Raw genomic sequence first — 23,609 nt, 5'->3', positions numbered from 1 at the left:
TATTTTTTTAATTTTACATGTCGATCCCAGTTCCCCCCTCTCCCTTTCTCCCTCCATTTTTCCTTCCCTCCTTTCCTCCCTCTTACCCTCTTCCTCCCCTCATATGCACCCTGACCACCCTCCCCTCCCATCTCCCCACCCCAATTCCACGTGTAGGGCAATGCCATCCAGGTGGGGTCATGTAAATCTGGCAAGTCATTTGAAATAGGGACTAGGACTTCTCTCCTGTCTCTAGGTTAAGGGAGTATCCCTACATGGGGATGTTCCTGCAGGGTCCTTTTGTGCACCAGGAATACATCCTGGTTCCACTGTCTGAGGTCCCTTAGACTGCTCACTCCTTCTAGCTGAGACCCATGTTCAGGGGGTCTGAGTCAGTCCCATGCTGGATTCCCAGCTATCAGTCTGGGGGCCCGTTAGCTCCTCCTTGTTCGGAGGAGGAGCTTGTCTCTGTGTTTCTGCAACATGGTGTTCTTTCCCTCTGCATCTGGATTCTAGTTCGACTCAGTGTTTAGTTATGGGTGTTTGCTTCTGTTTCCAACAGGTACTAGATGAGGGCTCCGTGATGGTGGATAAGTTAGTTGTTGATCTCACTCTCCGGGAAGGGCATTTATGGTAGCCTTTCCACGGTTGCTCAAATTGTTAGTTGGCAGCAGTCTTGTAGGTCTCTAGACCTTTCTTTAGGTTCAGTTTTCTCTTCAAACCAATAATGGCTCCCTTTTTTATGTTCGTTTTCTCTCTCTCCTCTCTCTCTTTTTTAATTTTTTTTAAAATCCAAAATGTGTTTATTGGGACGGTTCCCACTCAGCTTGAATCAGGTGCTGTTCAGTGCTGCTTCCTCCTGAAGGAGCATCTTTCTGTCAGCTGTGCTTTTCTGCCTGTGGGCTAACAGAGGACAGTGGAGCTGCCAACACACAAGACTACTGTTGTGCATGGCTGAAGACCGTGGTGATTTTTATAGCATCCTGGGCATTTCACATCCATAAAGTAGGAATTGGGGCTCCGCACCAGGCACTTTTTCTTGTGTTTCCTCTTTTCCTCTTCTGGAGAGGGATGAAGGAAATCCTTTGGGAGAGGCATGTTCTCTTAGGGAGGTCGTCACTGCCGGAAAGTTTTTTTTTTTTTTTTTTGCTTTTTGATGTTGACATAAGCTAGTCTCTGTAATTAACTACTAATATAATAGGACGTTCATGTCAATGTCCATTATATTTTAAGAAGCTGAAATAATATGTATATTAGTTTTGCTTGTTATCAAGTTTATATTAAGATAACTTAAAAAAGAAGTACAATTTTATTAAATGTAAGAAGGGCATTAAATTATATGGTCATCTGAAACTTTCCCAGATGGGTCTTCTGTTCAGCTAAGGCTACTGCTGATGCATCTTGATAACTAATAATGTTCATTTCAGTGTAAGAGCATGGGAACATCATCCCTGGCACCCACACTTCCTGATTGGGGTAAGCAGGGGAAAGACTTCCTGCAGTTTAGGTCAAAGAGACAGAACTTAGAATGTTCAAGGAGAGATGGAAACAGAGACCTGAGGTAGTTTAGGAATCTAAGCACAACTAGAGAATCCTACAAGACAGAGGTAAGGTTCAGGAGAACTTCTGGCAGAATCATACATAGAGCATGTGAATATATATTTGAAATTGTAGATATGTCATGTTGTGGTAGTGCATGTTACAAAACATATAGATGCTATAGATGGAATAAATACTCTAAGATTAGCTGTGATTTCCCATACTCTAACCCAGAACATGTTTTGTTATTTGTAAAAGTCGGCTGCACACTGTGATGAAGTGATTCACCATCTGGTTCTAGGCTTCCTTTACTCTGCTGTGTGCTTTTAATACTATCACACTTAGGTAGTGATTCTGTAGAAGGAAAGCAAATGCATGTTGGGGAAGAATTACATCACCAATTATATTTTCTAAGTGTGTTATTAATTTTTTTAATACTATGCACAAAGCATGCAAAGGGCTTTTTTTTTTTTTAAGTTTGACTGCTAAATCACCATCTTCCAATTGATTATTTTTGCCAGGAGGAATGAAAGTATATCATTTTAGCATTTTTATAAACAGACTCAAAATCCATCAAAACTCTTTGAATATTATTAAACAGGTTAGAACATTCCTTTGCCAACTTTAAAATTGATAACAGATGAGAATTTTTAAAGGTAATCATCAGAAATTTGGTGACCAAACCACACAATAGTAAGTCTGTTTTCAAATCAATGTGTAAGTGGCACTTATTTACTTGGTTGATAAAATGTGACCTTTACCTTGAAGAGACATTGTATGCTTCTAATTACTTACCTGAACATCTTTCTGTCTACCTTACCTATTATCTATTCTACCTATTTAATTACATGAGTATCTATATGTCAATCATCTATCTCCCTCCCTGACTTATGTACCTAATGACAAACATAGCTTCTTGTTATTAAAGGAAAGTTCAGCACCTTCAGTGTGTTAGGTCTTTTGTTTTTGTTCCTTTTCCTTAAGTTTGCAAACTTTGCTGTGAGATAAGCAGGCAAACCTGTGGATGGCGCAAATATTACCCATAGTGCTTTCCATTCACTTTTAGAAGCATTAGGAAGGTTTTAAGTGGTTACAGGTTTGCTTTTAAAGGTATATGTTACATTATGATTTTTCAGCATTTGGTGGCAGTTGTTTGGCTCTGAACAATGCAGTTAATGGGGCCTGTGGTGCTGTCTATAATGGCATAGTTTTCCTGTTTCAGCCAGGGAATCACTTCCCTAGTTATCCCTGAAAATTACCTTTTTTAAAAGCAAAACTTATGGCCAAGATCATATATTGTCTCATATTTGAGTGGTTCATTCAGAAGTAGCACTTTAGGCATGTTTAGAAATATGTTCATTAACTAATCTGAAAAACAAGGCATAAGTCTATGTGCAAAATTTCAGCCTCATTTTCTATATGCCTTTAAATCTTGTTTGTGGCAGACCTGATGTACAACCCCAAAAGACATTGTTCATACTGTATTCTGGGTAAATGGCTATGCCAGAGGGTGCATTAAGCACTGTGATTTTTAATTATAGAAAGGGATTTTATCTTGTTGCCCTATTGTTTGCTGTATATTTTAGTAGCCTTCTGATGGTAGCAGCAAGAGCAAACATGTAGTTTTTTGTTTCACAAAGGAACTCAGAAAAGGCTTCTAAGTCTCTGATGTGTTGGTAAAAATTTGTCAAATAGTGGATTGAATTTGTATTATTTTTAAAGTCATTGTTGGAAAGAATTGCAATAATTTAAATTTATGTCTTTGTACTTTTTAAATATCCTACAGATTGTAAAGTCTCTATGTTCTCATTATTTAGCATCTCAAAATACACTAGGGCTGATATGGTGTTAATGTTATGGGATAGAAAACTGTATCTTCAACTGTCTTCTTGATAATTAGGAAGAGCATTGGCTAATTTCAGGCAGATCTGCTTAGACTATCATCCATCCTGAAATGTACCATTAAAGAGCCCTGGCTTACAGTGACACAACTTGTTAGTTATTAAGGCTTATGGTAGTAGTATTATCCACTAACTTATATCTTTGTAAAGAACTTTTAAACCATCTGGGTACTCATTCAGGCATAATTTAATAAAAACACTAGATATCAGTATCTAAAATTAAGCTCAATTTTTAGTTAGAATTATTTCTCATTTTGGATATGAGGCATTAATGATTGATATAGAAACCGTGTGCCATTCAGTATTTAAATTTAAATAAGGAGTCATTTTCTGTCTTTTAAATAAATATATAAGACCTGTTTTTATATCATATTTTCCTAGGATGGTACATCCATGAAGGAGACCACTAGGATGGAAAAGTAGGTGAGAATGAAAGGAGGGAGTATAGTGACTGAAAAGGAAATGGGGGATCCTCAGGTTTCTTCTTGGGACAGAATCCCTGGGGAGAATGTAGCTGCCTTTGGAAACCCAGGGCAGGGGCAGGAAGTACAGTTGCTAATTCATCTGTGTTGGGATCCAGGAAAAAGTAGTATGGCACTTTTGGGGCTCTGATATGAGAGGAGGCAAATAGATGCCTTTTGTTTCTTATGGCAAATAATTTCAGCCTTTTTTATGTGAAGAGACAAGGAAGGTTTTGGAATTTTTGAGTTAAGTGTTTTTGGTGCACTGAGTAAAGGTTCCTAGTGTGAATGTCTGGGAATTTTTGTTGCTTCTATACTCAGCCTCCTTTAGATTTAGATACAGTCAGAGTAGAAGTTAGAAAGAATGAGAAAGGTGGCACCCAGGGATGGCTGCTTGACAAACATCAACACTAGCATTTTCTCCTTGTCTCTTGTCTCTTCTTCCATCTAACTCAGTAATATACTTTCTAAGTGGTTTAATAGCATAGTAAAAACATAGTTTGGGAATTTTATTTCAGCAAGCAAACTTTGGGTGATGTTGGCTATATCATTTCTCTCTAGGGATAAATTCTTTCATTGTCAGACAGGGAAGTAAGTGATGATCTCAAAGGAGGTTTTGGCTCTGATGCCCCCTGTTCATTATTTTCTGGACAGTATCTATAAAATTTTAGTGGGGTTTACTGTTCTGCATACCAGTCTTAGATCACCATGCCCGCAGTGCCTTCTGAAGCAACACATGGTAGGAATTGGATATATGATTCTCATACTAGTGGACTCATGAACAAATCCGGTAGAACCCTACTTTTCCAGGCAGCTTCTGAAGGAATGCATTTCTGTGATGTGCTCTGGGAGGGCTCTTGAGCCCAGTGTCTAGGGAGTACCTTAGGAAGGGAGACTTAGCATGTGAAGGCTTGTGTCTGTGAAGGAGCTTGGGCTGGATGAGATAGGAAGGGCATTGGGATACAGCCATCAATTCACTACATGTGCTTGGCTAGCAGGCAGCAGTGGCCACTGCCAGGCCTTTTGAGTATGGTTTCTGTCACCAAGAGAGTTGGCTGTCTTTGAAGTGTGTTAGTTAGCCTCTTCTAGAATTTTAAGTGCAGTCGGCTCTCAAGAGGAGAAGACTAAAGGATCTCTAGGAACAGAAAACTATTTTCATGAAAAGTTTACTTTTCTTCCACTAGTTTTTTTGAACTACTTGTAGATTAACAGACTTCAGTATTTTTCATTTTTCTCTTCAGGACCTACTTATTGTCATGGATGCAATATTGAGTGATGGAGTGGATGAGTGTCACCAAGTATTGCTATGCATATTTCTGGGTCCTTTCATAGGACAGAGGTGATAATGGCACTTATGTTATAGTTCCTGGGAACTTTCAATGAACAGATATACTTGATATAATAAGAGTTGTAAGTTTTTACTAAACATTTGTCATTATTATTAAATGTTCACAATTACTTTGGAATCAGATATTATCTTTGTTTTATATAGAAATAAATTAAAGTTGAAGAGGAAAAATGGCCTCCTCATGATCAAACAGTTGTTAAGTGGCAAAACCATGGTAATTATAGATGTACTAGCTTGAGATATTGTGGCATGTCTGCTTCTAACGAAGCTGTTCTAAAAGGCAAACGAGTTAAGAGATCTCCCTGCCCTCACAGCTCTGCCCAGTCAAGGGCCAAGGTGATTAAGCAAGCAGGTAGAATAATCTGGATACTCAGGAGCTGTGTGTGTTGTGAAATCTCACCTATGTGGTTATTCAAGTAGTCTTCTCTGAATATGACCTGGTATTGACTGCAGTGCTTATATTCAGAGTGCAATCTCAACTTTATGTGGTTTCTGTGCAGGGATTTGACATCAGTTACTATGTATGGTACCTTACAAAGTGAGGCCATGGTTCCAATATGAACTAATTCAGCTAACATGACAGACTGCCTGTGTTTCTATCAGCTTCATTTTCACATGCAGAAATCTCAAATTAGTTTTCCTTTGGACCAATGGGATGGTTCCTTTCAATTGATGGCCTCTTGTATATCTTCAGGATTCTGCTCCTTCTAAGGCCATTCCTTGAAGGTTGTTATCTCCGACAATTATTGTGTTTAGTGGTAGAACTTCATTGATTTAGACAGAAACACCTGCTTCTCTTTGCTTTTGATGTCTTCCCATATCTCATTATGTGCCTTAATGTCTTTCTAATTGTATTCATTTCTTTCTGTCTGTGTTAGCTAGGTCCAAGGCCAGTGTGGTCAGTTATTTCTCAGTTGGTGTTTTATTACATGGAAGTGACATATAACCTTTAAGCAGTACTGAGTCTATTTAAATTTCTTTAGATATAGACATTTAAGAGCTTTTTAAAGGACAGTAATCATTTCAACTTGAAGGCTATTGTGTATATATCAGTTTTAGAGTGAGGTAATGAAAATACTGAAGCCTTGGATCTCCTCTTTACCCTAAAGCTTAAAATATTCTTCCTTGAGTCTCTGTTGTGAAAACCAGTGAAATAATGTGAAAAACCAGTTCTCAGTCAAATGTTCTGAAGGCCAAAGCTTATGGGTGGGCACACTTTTGCTTTCTGACCTGTATAGTGCTGGAGAGTTGGTTTGGGGTTAAGGAAACTCAGTGGTGTGAACATTGTCAGTCTCCTCAGAGTTCCATTCCTTATCTTCAAAGTTGTATTTACTTTGTAGGAATGTTTTAAGACACAAAAGAGTAAATATTAGTACTTAAGACACGTAATGGTGTAGTATTAACTATCATTAAAGTGAATGCCTGTAAAAGAGCAGTTTGGCTCAAAACAAAAGAATACTGTATTCAACATTCTTCACTGAAGGGGTAGAAATGAATAATGCAAAAACATTCCTTATTCTACCACAGAGACACATGGGGCCTTTGAAAGAAGCCTAACTGATCTATAGCAGCACATACTTTGAGAATCAGATCAGTTCAACTACAAACCCATAAACTTGTTAGAGCTAAAATTCTTTTTTTTTTTTTTTTCTTTTTTTTCTTTCGTGCCATGGTTTGCGGGGAGGAGCTGATACAGCTACTCAGTGAGTCTGGGTGTGAGATTTCTCAGGCTCAGACCTGTAACCAAAGTGACAAGAGTAGTAGGTTCAGGAGCTTTCAGAAGACAGCAGCTACCCACTGAACTTTAGCACACTCAGCTTGGACCTAATAGCTCACTCCCAGGGAGGGCCCAGATGCCACCTGGCTCTGCCATTGACTGTACCTTGTTCCTAGGCCCAGAAGGCTTGAGTGGAGGTGTCTGGCTGAGATTGGGTTGTAGTATTGGTAATTCTCTGTTTCTCTTAAGCTTTTTATTGACATGGACTCCCAAGTGACCCCTTTCCCCAGATGGCATCCCTCCAGAGGGGCTTAGCCTCACTCCAACCATGCCAGGAATATGTAGATCCTAGCAGGATCCCAGTAGAGGCTGCAGACTGGCTATATTAGATTTAGGATTTGAACCTGAGTTTATCTGATGGCAAAAGCTAAGCTCTTTCCAGTGATGGTTTAATACCTTTTAGCTGGAGAAGAGGGCCCTGGAAGAAAGACAGGAAAGCATCACTGGGAGCATCTATGAGTTTGGCATCTAAACCAATGGTGAGGTGATGGTAGAGAAGGCAGCTGTGAAACCACAGGAGCTTCCTGTGTGCTGGAATGCTGTGAAGTTTGTGCTGCAGATTACAGGAGTTCTTACAGCCACCTGTGGGTATATGAGAGCTGTGGGATGCATAGTGGGTACATGCTTTTCAGATTATAAACCCAGCCTTTGCATTATGAAACATACTCAGAGCTGAAGGACTGCACCAGTCACTCTCTCATGATGTGATTCCCTGTGATTATCCATTGCTGACAGGGGAGCAATGATGGATGTGATCTCTTGTACACCAGGATATAACCTCCATGTGGACTTGATATTTGTATGTCTGTTCATTAGTTAACTTTGTGTCTGATACCTAAGAGAGACTTGGCAGATACTGTTTAATAAAAGAATACTTGGAATACTTGGTGTAATTTGGGATGGCAAAATAGCTCTAAGCCATAGAGAGTGAAGGTTCTTTGCCACCATGTCTGATAATCCGAGTTCAGTTCCCGGAACCCACATGGTAGAAAGAGAGAGCTGAATCCTGAAAGTCGTCTCCGAATTCCACTTAAGCTGCATGGTACGTGTACCCACACATACACGCACGAAATAAGTGAATAAAAGAAAAAATAAATCCCATTTTTGTTTTATGTGGTCAATGATGATGTGTTTTGAGTATTATATAAGTTTTTCTAAACCTTGTGAGGTATGTGTTATTATTTATGGTTTACAGAGGAAGGGCACGTAAGAATTAAAGAATTTACTTTAGGTGACATTGTTAAGACATAATGGCCAGGATTTGAAACTTTAAGTACAACTGTTATAGAGTACTAGGAATTATCACCTTTCTTGTCCCAGATATTCATCTATTAATAGAACCCATTTTTTCTTTAGTGGAAGCCACCTCTTAATGTTGACTCATTAATCTTGCTGCCAACTCAAATTCATAAGCCTTTTATTTACTGTGACTTGCCCTGTGCTGGCTGCCTGAGGCACCAGTGCAAGACCTTGTCTTCATTTCATATAATCATTCTCTGGCTATATTCACCTGAGCTTTCTTTCATGAGTTATTTTGGGTTATATGATCTTATAGTTTCCTCAAACAGATTTTTTGACATTTACTAATCAAACAAACTTTTACTTCTTAATATAATTAATATAGTGTAAAACATTTTGGTAGATTTTCTAGTGCTTAAACTTCCTTATATCCCTCTACTTAACTAGCTGGCTATATTGTGTATAAATGCATATTGCTGAATTTAAATTTTATATATATATATATGTATTTATATATATATATACAGAAACACGCGCACACACACACACACACACACATATATATATATGAATTTCTGTCTATAATTCATGTGTTTTAATGCCATGATTATAAAAGTTAGGACAATAGAATGTTCTGGAATCACTAGGAGAGCACAGGAATTTTGTCAATTCTTTAATTGTTAAGAAAAAAATAAATTCCAACTTAGAAAGTAGTTAGTCAATATTCGAAACGCTAAGCATATAGTTTCTGTGAACCCTATCTGTCCCATTCCTACTAGCTGAGACACACAGACTTTCCAGAACTAGGACCATGGTGAAGAAAGCTTTGCTAAGAAGAGAAATGAGGAACAATACAGGACACAGTTCAGTGAAAAAAAAAACAGTGCCTATTTATTATTTTATAAAGCATAATACAGTTAAATATTTTTTGATTTATGCCTATTTAGTTTTCCAGTTAAAGAAGTGAGACAATATACATCCAAATGTATACATATGAAAACATAATTTGAGAGTATCTGAGATTTTGTTTTTAAAAATACAAATTTGTAAAAACATCTCTCTTTCTCCTTCTTATTCTTTATTTTGTTTTGCTTAATTTAAATGCTTATTTTCATTAGTTACTAAACACTTTGAAAAATATTTTAAAAACTATCTAATCTATAATATCTTAGGGAGACCATTAAGTGGGATAGGCCTTTAGTATAAGGAGACACAAAATACTTATTCTAATTATTCTAAATCTGAGAATCCCCAAGTTTTCATATTGTAAATACATTTCATAATGTATAAGACATTCCTTATAGTCTGAGTTCTCTCATGATGTATTTTCTCTGGAGGAATTTAAAGTGAAAAAGATTATATTTCAATTCAGAGGAAAGAATCTTTTTAAAACTGTGGTTTTAAAAATCTCTTTAAAAAATGGCATTATATACCAGGCAGTGGTGGCACACACCTTTATCCCAGCACTTCAGAGACAGAGGCAGGTGAATGTCTGTGAGTCTACAGAGTGAGTTCCAGGACAGCCAGGGACACACACACACACACACACACACACACACACACACACACACACACACGCACACAAGGATTTTTGATGTAGTTTGCTTATATTAAATCTGTAAAAATAATTTTAGCAGAGAAGTGATATTTTAAAATGTTTAATTCCTAACCCTGTGATCTTGTATTCTCCATTTATTTTGATATTTTTAAGGTGTCCCAATATAGTTTTAATTTTTCCTTATAGATCTTATGCAACCTGGACATTAAGATAAATGAAAAGCATTTTAAGAAAATAAAAACAAAGTTGTCTGCTTAAAGAATAATACAAGCAGTGTGAATTGTCGCTTAAAGAATAATACAAGCAGTGTGAATTGTCATGACAGGAGCAAAGACACCAAGTATTTCATAATAGAGTTGCTGAGGTAGATAATTAAATAGTGTTATATTTATCCCTTCATAGGTGCTTTGTAATATGAAAATATTATGGGAATTACCATATTTTCATTTAGTAAACAAATAGAAGAAAAAAAAATCAATGTCCTGGTTCTTTTATTAGCTGCCTGTGCTGACACTGTCTTACTGTTTCCTTTTCTGTATGGATAGATCCTTTGCCTGAAATACCTAGCCTTAAATAGATGTTTTGGTCATGTACAGCCACCCAAAGGAAAGGTTTGCATAGTGATTCCCAATCTAAATATATTATATAATCTTTGAATCTTATACTTATTGTAAGTTCTAAAGTAATGAAATGATGTCTTGCCTGAGTTACTTCTTCTAACCCTTTCCATTTGGCCTCTATTCATTTTCTGAAATCACCAGAGGCTTTCTTTAGTGTGCAGTTTGTAGGCTCCAGAGCAAAATTAAACCAAAAGCATCATCTGACTTAACATGTAATTTGTTGTTTGTTTTCAAAAAAGAGATAATGGAGCATGTTGTCCCACTTTGTGATAATCAGGATTCCCCATTGGTAGTCAGGATGCTTGTACAGATAGGTCCTAATCTTGTCACTTCTGGGGAGGAGCAGTGAGATTGCTTGCTTCTGACAGCAGACAGCCCCAGTGCAGAGCCCTGGCTTCATGTTACATTAGGTGTTAGCACTGTTCTTTCAGGAGCTATTATGCTGTGACATCAAAGATTTTCAGACAGGGCAGTGGTGGGTTTTCACTGAAGTTGTCTACTGAAATTTTAAAGAGCTGAATTAAATATATATGGTTAGACTTTTATAGATGAGATAGAAGCAGAATTAGAATGGTGTAAGGAAAGTTGAAGAAATGATAAAACCATGGACTGTCCACTTAGTCTTTCCTTGTTTTGGCCAAATTTTATGTCTTTTTACTTCTACAACAAGTACAAATGGCCATTATGCTAATGCCAGAGTAGCTGATCATTTGCAGAAAGACATATGGAATAAGGAAGAAATAGCCTTTTGTGAAATAAAAGTGGGTGGTTTGCCCCTCAGAGTATTGGTGTGCATGAACATGTGAACAGTCAGTCATTGCAGTGGCCCGACTTCCTTCTTGCCAGTGAACAAGTTAGTTGAAAAGACCAGACTGAACACCTGGGTAGAATCTCAGATGCTCAGGCTTCTGATGTGAGTGAACATAGACACACTTGTAGCTGGAGAGCCTCAGTTACCACAGTTTTATACATGGAAGAGACCTGAAGTCTGATTAGATCACATTGCTGTCTTTCAGAAAAGCTAACTGAGATGTGGAGGATTGTTGTTACTCACTTTTGTCTCAGTAGGCTTTGTAGTTAAGAAAAATGAATGAGGCATTGTGGTGAAATTGGAGTTTCTGTCATTGTAACATTACTATCTTTTAAAAAAAATGAATACTGAGATTATGAAATGTCAATTAATTTTAGAGCCAAGCAAAGGATCTAAATGTAAAAGTGAACACAGCCAAAGAATTATACTTACTTTTTTGTCACATAATAAGTACAACTTTTGGTATCTTTAAGTTAGATATATCATAATATATTTATTCTAAATATTAATATTCTGATGCTGTTATTTAAAAGTACCTGGAAAAAGGCCTCCCCAAATTTTTATAGATCTATTTCTTTTGATTATGCTCTAAGATAGTTTTCTTCTGTTTCCGGGTAATGCAGAATATAGTCATGAAACACTCACTTAGGAAGCAGAATGTAAAGGTTCTGCCCAGGACTGCACTTCACTGCTCCATCTTCTAATGCCATTAACATGATTAAAGGCTATTGCCCCAGGAGCTCTCTCTCTCTCTCTCTCTCTCTCTCTCTCTCTCTCTCTCTCTCTCTCTCTCTCTCTCTCTGTGTGTGTGTGTGTGTGTCTGCCACTTGTAGGATGTGCTAACTTGAACTGCAGGTTGAAGTGGATTTCATTATCTAAATTGCTTTTATACTTTCAATGTTTTAGTTTGATTTTATTTTTGGCATAAGAAAAACCCAGAAAGAAGTATCATTTATTCACAGAAAAATGTTTTAACAGCTTTTAAAGCACCCACCTAAAATCTGTCTCAGAACTGTTTAAGGGTATTCATTGTTTTTCTTTTAAAAGTGCTATAATTTAAAATAACAGTGTTTGATAGGGAAAAGAGAGAATATCGAGATAGATGCTTTCTCATTATAGGCAGTAATCAATCATATAGAAAAAAAAGATAGTATTTTCAGTATTGTCTCAATTCTTTTGCCCTTACCAGTTGGGGAAATCCTCGTTCACAGTGCTGTGAAGGTTCACAGCTACAAAGTTCTATGGATGGGCAAGGTTTCATGAGCTGCCTAGATGTGACATCAGTGTGTTGGATGTTTCCAGTACTTCCACTAACTGACAGACAGAGGGGCCTAAGAGTTCTGTAGCATAGGGCACTGAAGCAAGGTGTAGACACTTTAGCTTATGTGAATAGTTTAAAAAGTACTTTAAAGTCGGATGAGTTACAATGCCTGTAAAACTGGTCCCAGCAGATGGAAAATGTTGTCCTAACTGTACATCACCAGATGGAAAGATTGCTTTAATTGTCCAGTGTATTAGTTTCAAAGTGCTGCTCACTAGGCACAATCATAGGAGGCTGCAGAACACCAGACAGGAGGGAAACACATTCTAGAAATAAAGCCATGTCAGATACAAAAGAACAAGCCAAACATTGTCTTCAGTGAGCAGAAGGTACTAGAAGAAATGGAGCCGTGCTTTCAGAGATAGAAGGAAAAATAATTTATTTGACCTGGTGTGGTAGGATTATGTCTTGAAGCTTTACATTTATTTTTTTATTTTTATTTTTATTTGTTTTTTTTTCGAGACAAGGTTTCTCTGTGGCTTTGGAAGGTGTTCTGGAACTAGCTCTTGTAGACCAGGCTGGCCTCGAACTCACAGAGATCCTCCTGCCTCTGTCTCCAGAGTGCTGGGATTAAAGGCATGTGCCAACACTGCCTGGCCAAAGGTTTACATTTATTTAAAAAAAAATGTCTTTGGAAATAAACTTCATGAAATGTATGCCAAAAAGAAAATAGTAGTGTTCCAAGGGCACTGTCTGTGTGTGGAGCCAGCCCTTCCTGGGAGGGGCTGCAGAAGGGCATCAGAAGGAAAAAGCTTTCATGATATACATTTAGAGACTAATTGGGCAGATTTATAATTGAGGAGGCATAGTTGTCATTGTAGAAAAAAGGATTTGTCTACCAAATCCCTCCAGGAACAAGAAATCCCTACTGAATCTATCAATATTCACTTTATATATGTCTTAAATGATCCTTCCAATCAACAAGTACTTATCAGGTACTGACTATTGCCAGCTGTCATGGGGACATAAAATAGTGTGTCTCTGAACACAGAGAACTTAACAGTAAGATACAGGAAGTTGTTAGGCAGTGGGTGAGTGTACACCTTCTAAGACGAGAGAGAATAAAGTCAGCTGCAGGAATTCAGCAAAGAAACTTCTGGACAAAACCTTCAAGGTCTTCTTGGGCTGGGGATATTTTCAGTCAGTAGAGTGCTTGCCAGCCACAAACAAGGTCCTATTTGGATCCCCAGCACTGCAAAAAAACAAAACAAACAAACAAACAAACAAAAAACCTGGAATGCTGACACACCTGTAACCCCAGCACTTGGGAGGGAGGAGGGAGCAGGGAGCAGGAGGATTAGAAGTTAAAGGTTATCATTTGCTAGTAGTGAATTTGAGGCTAGCTTGGGATAGGTGATACCACCTCAAAACCCAAACCACACCAAACCGAAACAAGCACCTTAAAGGCCTGATTGGATTTGGACTGTGCCTTCTCAGGATGGATGGCTTGCTTCTGCCTCTGTTTTGTTTTCATATTTGTATTATTTGAATGTTTTTACAGTGAGTGGTCAAACTTAGTAAAGGAATTAAATTCAGGATTTTGTCCACTAAAAATTAAAAATCCTAGTTTTCTATGTAGTACAGCTTTAAAATCAACACTGTATCTTTGTTTGTTTTTAATGGTCAGTAGGAAAAATGACTTGAAAATTCTACTAGAAAACAGGCCATGTGATAGAGACCAAGTTTTCCATGCTATTTGATAAGTGACAGAAGGGGGAGATCTAAAAAGATAGAAAGTTCTTGCCTTTCAGCTGAAAAATATAATGTATTTAAGAGATAGTATTAAGTCTCATGATGAGGTATTTCTTGGTAAATTTTTACAAATTTCTGGACCAGAGGTTAATATTGTTCAATTCTCCAATAGCATTATAGGTAATATGTCCAGTAAATGCCAGGAAGTCTAAAAGTGACAGTTTATCTAAAACTCAAAATAAAATATTAGAGTTACTGAGGTATAAATTGAAAATCTCAACATTGGGGACTAGAGCGATGGCTTAAGGGTACATGACTGAGAGTGGTTAAGAACACTTGTTGCTCTAGAGAACCTGAGTTCTGTTCCTAGCACCAACATCAGGTAGGTCTAGGCCACCTGTAACTCCAGTTTTAGGGTCTGACATGTGCACATGCATGTGAGATACTTCACACACTTATATGTAAATTAAAACTCCCTCAAACATTGTCTTTAGTTTATTTTGAAGTAGTAAGTCATGTTTTATTTTTGTGTAGAACAAATATCCAAACTATACTCTATTTTGCACATCATACAAAGTAAAATAAACAAGATTATTTAAGTAGTCTCATTAAGAAATTGGTACATTGCTATATCTAAAAAACAAAATTTATCATTTTTATTTTTATGTAAATATTCAGTTAAAAGAATGACTGTATTATAATTTTTATAATACTCATGTTTAAAGTATTTTTTCTTAATACATAATTTGACAGAAAATATAAAAGATACTAGTTTTGGCTAATATTCACATTTCCTTGACTTTTAAGGGGACAAGAGTGGATAAAGTGAACTCTCCATTTTTACTGCTATTTTTCTTTTAGTTCTTTCAAAAGGGTGCTAAAGATCCATTTACTTTTTTTAAAAATTAAAAAGATTAACATTAAACTTAAATTTCAGATTGCTCTGAGAATTTTGCAAAGTTTTTAAAGTTTACAATTATTTGGCATGTTAAAAAAATGGCCAAATTCTCAGGATTAGAGTCAACTTAGTATAACAAATTCCACCTCAAAATGCAGAAGGAAACTTGATAATGACTGTTTACCTCTCTGATGGTCACAGGCACGGATTTGTTTCTCCTTCCCTTCACTTTGCAGACTTAGTGAGCATCCACACTTCCAGGCATTGAGGACATGAACATAAATACTAAAGTGTTTACTACCAGGGAGTGGGAAAATACAGGCTGAGGAGTGAGGAAGACAAAGGTAAAAGGTAGCTGAAGGGATCTGGGCAGTGTGAAAGCCATTAACATGCTATTTACTATGCTATGGGAATTTTTATAGACTAATGGACAAAGGATTGTTGGGGCACTTGGGATTGAACATTAATTTTGACTAAGTGAAGGACTCTCCAGTATTATTTTTATGCATATCAATGCATTACACTGTTTTAAGTGGCACTAGATAAATATTCATGGTGAAAAATTTTGTGAGTAAACTTTACACAGTATAGAATTGTCTGATTCACTGACACAATATTCACATGTTGTACAGTTGCCATGCCAATATAGTCCTAGACCATTTCATCACCTGGAAAGGAAACCGGTCAATCAGTTGTTTCTCTTTCTTCCCTAGTAATTGGTAGCCACTAATCTGCCTTTTGGCTCTATGGATTTACTGTTGATAATTCCCCCCCCCAAAAAAATCATTGCATTTATAACCTTTTGTTCATGGGATTTTTTTTTCACAGTGTTTCTATGTCTATGCATGTTGCAACACCTGTCAGTACTTCTTTTAAAGACTCAGTAATATTTCATTGCATGTGTAGACATGTGGATTTTTTTCTGCCTACTGACTTTTGCATGCATTGGAGCTATGAATATCTGTGTGTGCGCAAGTGTTTGGTTGAACACCCACTTTCAGTTTTTTCCATGTGTTCACAGCAGTAGAGCTTTTAGGTCATGTGGCAGTTCTGTTTAACTCTCTAAGGAAGTACTATACTGTTTTCCACAGTGGCTGTACTTTTTTTGCATTCCCACCAGCTTTCAACTTCTGTACATGCTAATCAACTTACTTACTATTAAAATAATTAATGCCACCTTAATGAGTGTATTAAATGCCTTTGATGTTTCATTTCTTATTTTCTGAAATTATGTTATTGTTATTTAAAACGTTTTTTAGTCCTTTGAAAATTTTATGTCTTTTGATCATATTCACATTACCCCCCCAATTCTTCTCATATCTGCCCCATTATCTACACATTCAAATTTGTAGTCTTAAAAAAACCAAACTGGAACCAGTTTGTGCTGCCCAAATATTCTTGGCTATGTGGCCTTCCACTAGAGCATGGTCGACTTAATAGATTCAGCACTCTTGGAAAAAGGATCTCTTCCCAAACTTCTTGGCTAGGGGCAGGACTTTGTATGTAACTCCTATCTCCATGCTGGGATTTAGTCTGGCTTGGGTTTGCACATATTTTGTGCATTCTGTCACAAACACTGTGAGATCACATGTGCAGCTGCCACACTGTGTCCAAAAGATCGTTTCTTTGTAGCCATCTACCATCTTACACTCTTTCTGTCCCTTCTTCCATAATTTCCCAAGTCTCTGGAGGAGGAAGTACAATATATGTGCTCTCTTTAGGGCTGAGCATTCTGAAGCCTCTTATTCTCTCAACCTTGGCCAGTTGTGGATGTCTGTGTTAATAATCATCTATTGCAAATAGAAGCTTCTCTGGTGAGAATTAAGAGATACATAAAATCTATGGGTAAATTAATAGTTTGTGTCATTAAAAGTTTAATACTATGTCTTAGTAGAATAATAGTAGTAGGTTTTCTTTTAAGGCCTATGACATGTCCAGCCATAGATACTTGACCCAATAATGGTACCATGTTTGGGTTTCATCTAGTGGAGTGGGACTTAAATTCAATCAGAAAGTGGTTGGCTACTCCCACAATGTTTATGCCACTATTGCATTAATGGGCAATCTGCCAAGCCATATAGTAGCTTGCAGGTTCATAACTGGGTACTGTTGATAACGTCTCTTCCTTTCTTTCCTTTCCTTCTCTCTCTCTCTCTCTCTCTCTCTCTCTCTTTCTCTCTTTCTCTCTCTTCCTTCTTCCTTCTTCTCCTCCTTCTTCTGTTTTTCAAGACAGGGTAGAGCAAGATGGCCTCAAACTCAGAGATCTGCCTGCCTTTGCCTCCGGAGTGCTGGGATTAAAGGCAAGTGCCACCACCATGGAGCAATGACAACTTTTCTAATTGGTAGCATGCTTAGCACATGCCAGCATTATGAAAGCTAAGAAGTAGGAATGAAGCTTACAGACCATTATCATCTTATTTGTCCATGTCCAACAACTCAAGTATGGTGTGATGGGCTTTTAGCATCAAGTTCTGGAGGGTAACCAAGAACACTGACAATAGCCTGTAATATTTTTGGGGGTTTATGGGACCTCACTGGGCAACAGTTCCAAAACAGGAAATCTACTCCTGTCATTGGGTTTTTACCTAATAGGTAAGGGCATCATTTTCCCTAATAGGTAGAGGCATTATTGGCTGTTGTAGAGTAACTCCATCTTAGTTCTCTCTCTCTCCCTCCCTCCGTGTGTGTGCGCGTGCGTGCGTGCGTGCGTGCATGCGTGTGTGTGTGTGTGTGTGTGTGTGTGTGTGTGTGTGTGTATTGAAGCTTCTACAGGTATAGGTTTTAATATGACTTTTAGAAACATCTTGTGTTGCTTGCCCTTCTCCACATTCCCTCCTCTCCTCTGTTATGTCTATTTCTTGAAGGGAGAGTGCTAGAGAGTCCCCAAAACAATAGCATAATAGGAATTTGGTTGAACTTTGGATATAGTAAAATATACTAGGCTTAAGTCCATTTTTTTTCTCTCAGCAGGAATGATCCCATTTCCTAAAGATACTTCTGGCTGAATATACCTCAATGCTACATAGATGATTGATTCTTCAGAGTTTGCAGTATTCTAACTCTCCAGGACATATGAAAAATACTTTAGAGACTGGCAATGCTCTTTTCAGTCTTGCAGGACTTTGAAAATGAGCTGAAGGAGGTGTTGCCTATACTTCAAGCTCCTGATGTTTTGTCTTAGTTACTCAGAACAATTGGAAGAGCCAGTACTCTTAATCAGAGGCTCTTATCCTCCTTACTGTTGGTGCCTCTTTGCATATTTAAAAAAGCTTTTACCACATGGACAATTTTACTGTATTGGGATTATTTCCCCTGCTGATTATTTCATTTGCTTTAGAATTGTTTTTGTCCATCAAGAAGAGAGTGTATAGTATATTATGATTGATGTATTGTATATTATGTTTAATGTTTAAAGCATTAAAAATGGTTTATGTGATGGGTTTGTGTGTGTTTGTGTGTGCGGACATGCTTGTGCCACAGTGTAGTATTAGCCTGTGTCTTCTACATTGTGTGAATCAGCGACCTCCTTGATTATTGTGTGGGCTAGTGTAGTTGTCCTGTAAGCTTCCTTCCATGACTCTCTAATCTCAGTTTCCTGAATCTTCTGGTTGGGGTGCTTTGGCATGGCAGACTCTTTCTTGCATTACAGTACCAGGATTTTACATGGGTTCTGGGAATTGAACTCATGAACTCAGGTAATTAACTTTGTGTAGTTAGGTAGGCCTTTTTAATGCAAAGACAAGGATTTTTGAGAGATATTGGCTGGAACCTTTTGGCTTTATTCATTTATTTTTTGTGATGATTTTTCTATGAGGTTTTGGTATTTGTTTTAGTGTCAGGATAATATAAGCACCATGAATGAATGCACTAGGCTATATTTCTTCCTCTTCTGTTTTAGGATGTTTTAGGGATGAGATTATGTAGAGTTGCTGTCATTGTTTGTTCGACATTTGGACAAATATTTGTGCCTAGAGATTTCTTTTGGGAAGTATTTAAATTTGTCAATTCAACTTCTGTAAAAGTTACTGAACTGTTGAAAGTGTTTAACTTTAGATGAGTTGTATTGTTGTGCAGGGATTACTTTGATTCATCAAATGGCCATAGCTGTGTGTATAGAGTTCACCCTCTCTTCACTTACATCTTTTTCATCTCAGTGTGGGGTGGATGTCTCAGGTTTACATTTCATCTCTTTCTATCAGTTTTGATAAAGGCTTGTTAATGACAAAAAACAATTGTTTGTTTGATTATTATAATGATTACCATTATTATTTTTACACGTAGGGTATTAGTCTCTTACATGGTCTGCAAGTACCTTATTGTTGAATCTTGTTCCATGAATTTTTTTCCTAGTAATATTTTTCTCTTTTTAATTTTATTGTGTTTTTCTCTTTTGCTTCCTTTGGTTAACCTTGCCCCTTTTCTCTGGGTTCTTGAAGTGATAGTAACTGATGTGAGGCTTCTTGCTTTATGTGTGCATTCAGGGCTATAGCTATCTTATTTGGCCTTGTGTTAACTATGCCCCATACACATTGGTATGTTTTCATTTTTTTTTTTTTTTTTAGTTTATTGAATTTTTTGCTAATTTTGAGATTTCACTTTTGGCCAATACATCACATAGTTTCTAAGAATTTGTTATTCTGTTATTGATTTCTGGTTTGGTTTCATGTTGGTCAGAGGACATGCTGTGTACCATTTCTTCAAAATCGGTTAGTGTGTACACAAGTGTGTGTGTGTGTGTGTGTGTGTGTGTGTGTGTGTGTGTAGCCCAGAGAGGACAACTTTGGCTATCATTGCTCAGGAGTTGTATATCCTGTTTTTGAGAAAGGATCTCTTATTGGCCTGGAACTTTCCAGGCAGGCTAGTCTTGTTGGTCAGGGAGCACTAGAGACCTACTTGTTTCTGCCTCCAGAGTGCTGGGATATAATTGTTCAACACCTTATCTGGCTTTCTTCTGTTCAATTTTTTTTCTTTTTTGAGACAGGGTTTCTCTGTGTATCCTTGGCTGTTCTGTTGATCATTAGTTGAGTTTTATGACCTTTTTGTGCTTCTGGTGCAGCTCTGTCAGCTATTACTGATAGGATAGTGATTGTACTGGTCCAAGTAGAATCGGAACCCATATGTCTCATTACTTGGCTTGTTTGTAATGCATGTGGCTTAAATATTTTCTCTACTTAAGTTTGTACCTTTGGGCAATGTGCTTATATAATCTAGGAAACTCAAAAGGAGAAAGAAAATTGATTTACTCATGTTTTCTTTGTTTCCCTCTCTTATTCCTTCCCAGGATTGAACTCGAGGCCTGCTAGTCAAAATGTTTGTTAGCCAAATACTTTAACACTAAGCTACCTGCCCTGGCCCCCTCTTTCTAATCTTTCAGTTTTTGTGTCCTTTCTGCTTGAAGAACTTCCTTCTACATTCTTTGTGCATGATATTGCTTTGGATAAACTCTTTATTTTTTCTTCTGAGAAATGTTTAGATTTCACCCACATTCCTGAAGAATGTTTTCACTGTGTAGGATTTTGGCTGTCTTTCAACACTTGAAAAATATCATGCCACTTCCTTCTGGCTCTGATGGTTTTTGATGAGAAATCTGCTCCCATGAATTGTTTCCCCGTAACTGAGATGGTATTTTTCTTCGGGTGTTTTTCTTTTCAGAAGTTTAGTTATGATGTGTTTTGGCATAGATTTCTTTGAGAGTATCCTTCATGGGCTGTCCTCAGTTTCTTGACTCTGTAGGTCTAGTTATTTCTGGCTAAATTTTGGATGAGCCCTCATTACTTTGGGTACCTTTCCAGCTCATCCTTCTCTTGTCTCCTAGGACTCTGATGATATGAATGTTACATCTTTTGCTATAATCCCAAAGGTTCTTGAGCCTTGGTTCATCTTTTTGAAACCTAAGGTGTCTCTGTTGCTTAGACTGGATGTATTCTACTGTTCTCTGTAAGAGGCACTGATCTTTCAGTCTTTGTCATTCTAATCAAACCCTCTATTGAATGTTTTATTTTAGTTACAGTACTTTCCAGTTCTAAAACTCTTTTTTTTTTTCTGTTTTACTGAAAATTTATTAGAGTGCCCAAACAGAACATTACTTTTTTCTATTCAGTATTTTGCTCTAAATCTTCATTGACTCTGTTTATTGGAATGCCTGAGAGCCGGATCATGGCATGGACCAAGTAGAGACTGGCAAAAGCCATAAAGCTCTTCTCTTGGTCATGATGATGCTGGCTTTCCTTTTCTGTAGACTTCTAGGACATTAGCCGGGTTTCCACTTAGCATAACTGTCTCACATTTTTTTTTGGCTGGAGGGTTTTGAGAGAAAGAGGATATGCTTGAAGGTTTAGAGTAGGAACTGGAATGGTTTTTGGTTTTGTTTGTTTTGAGACAGGGTTTCTTTGTATAGAGCTGCATGTCCTGTAACTTACTCTGTAGACCAGGCTGGCTTCAGACTCACAGATTTCTGCCTGCCTCTGCCCCTCCCTGCCAGTGCTAGAACTAATTTGTTTTAATGTTGTGGTGTATTGAACTGTCTGTGATGTGTATGTGCTGCAGAGCCATAGAACCCTACTCATGCCAGCTTTTCATTCTAACTCACTTTAACATCCTTTGTGTGATCTAATGCATTTATTTATGATGGGTTTGCTTTGAAAAAATTTCCACCCTGTTTCTATATCCAGTACCTAAATCATAATTGAGCTTGGTTTTTATTCTCTTCAGCTGTTGTTCTTAGAGGCAGCCTGATTATTTGCCATCAAAATATCTATGTATGGCTGTAGTGTGAAAATCCGCCCCCTCCTTTTTTCTTGGCAGAGAACATTGTAAAGTCAAAGCAAAATAAACTTAAAATTCAAAATTTTGCTTTAATTAAAATAAACTTTATGGGCATGCATATGACTGGTGCACCAATAGCCTAGGAAAGTCAGAGGTTCAAAAGGAAATATTACCAGAATTCCTTAGACTCTAAGTAATAATAATAAGATTAGTACAATACAGTTAATAAGGCCTGAAATGCAATAGCAAATAGATGAGAGCTGGGGGGGGGGTAAAATAATTCATTTATTTGCAAGATAGAAAATGGTTTTTCTCTGTTTTGGTTAATTTTAAAACACCTGGTGCCATTTGCTGTAAATGAATTTTTTAATGGTTACTGATGGAAATCATTGTGACATCCTTTCAGTCAGTAACAAACTTCGTTGTTGGTCCCAGAGAGCAATGAATGAGTCATTTATTACAATGGTGGCTCATGGTCCCAATCAAAGGTCACTGGTTGTCTCTCATTCTTCAGTTTCAGATTTGTCTGTTTGATTAGAGACTGCAATAAAATGATGGCAATGAAGTATGTACAAGGCTGTTGGAACTTGAAAATCTTTGGAGCCAGAGTGCTGACAGCAAGTGAACCCTGAAGAAATAGCAAGCTGTGTAATGTCTTAAGGAAACTTTCAAGCAGCATCTTCCTTTTGTGTCCTTTGAGTCTCAGATAGTCCTGAGGTGCGTGTGAGAAGGTGTTTTATTGATTAAAGGAGATTTTCCTCTTGGAAACATGCATGGAGCCAGTGTTCCTATTACTTCCCTCTCAGTGCCTGCTTTTACACAGAAGTTCATTAACATGTGGATATGCTGTGATTGAAGTCAGACCGCTTTTCACAGTGGAGCTGTCTTGATATAATGAGCTCTTCTTTAATGTTCAAAAATTGTTGTTACTCTTCTAAAAGGGGTTGTTTGTGAATTTCATTAAATTTAATCTCCTCTTCAAACAATTTCAGCATTGTTCAGTTTACTACAATTAAAATGCTTTCTGATGCTAAAAAAGCCACTTTTTTTTTTTTTTACAGATGTATCACAACTGCAAGCACTGTGAGAAGGCTTTGTTTTCCTTCTGAAAGGAAGGCTGCTATTTAGCTGAGAACTCTTGCTGTTAAATCAGGAGAGGGCACACATTGCTACAGGCTGGTTTGCCTACAGGGTTAGCCTTCACAACACCTTCCATCAATCCCTGGACTTAAATCTTTATATAATCACAGCTGAAATGCAAGGGCCTTGCATTGCCCTTGACCAGAGTGCAGTGCTTCATTCTTAGAAGGTTGGAAATTTGGAGCTTCTGCTATGGACAAAAATTCCCAAGGGACATGTGAGAAATTCCTAGCTTACAGTGCCCAGTGAACAACTTCATTAAAGAACCTGATTCTTTCTGCTCAGTAGGACTTGAAAGGCATAAGAGTAATTCTTGAATCTCTTGAAGATAAGGTAAAGGGCTGGATGTCTTTCTGGAGTGTTGAGCAGATGAAAGATCAAAACATTTTCATGTGCTAGAAAACATCTTTTCCAGGTAAAGCCTATGACAGTTGATTATGAGGGCAGGGGGTAAGAGAGTAGAGAATAAACAACTTGATATCTTTTTTTTTCTTCCCCCAGCAATGTTAGTTTATAGAGTTTTCTGTGCTGTACTCCACAACCTGGGGAAGTCTTCTAGA

At 37.5% G+C, this 23,609-nt stretch overlaps 1 protein-coding gene across 10 annotated transcripts in view; it reads left to right on the top strand.

Annotated features, from left to right (window-relative positions):
• The window catches only part of Sox6 (SRY-box transcription factor 6), a 580,992-nt gene that overhangs the window by 59,298 nt on the left and 498,085 nt on the right, over positions 1-23,609 (top strand). The window lies entirely within an intron of this gene.

The sequence above is a fragment of the Phodopus roborovskii genome, unplaced genomic scaffold, assembly GCF_943737965.1.
Source record: "Phodopus roborovskii unplaced genomic scaffold, PHOROB, whole genome shotgun sequence".
Classification (NCBI taxonomy): domain Eukaryota; kingdom Metazoa; phylum Chordata; class Mammalia; order Rodentia; family Cricetidae; genus Phodopus; species Phodopus roborovskii.
This window is presented reverse-complemented; position numbering and strand designations above follow the sequence as displayed.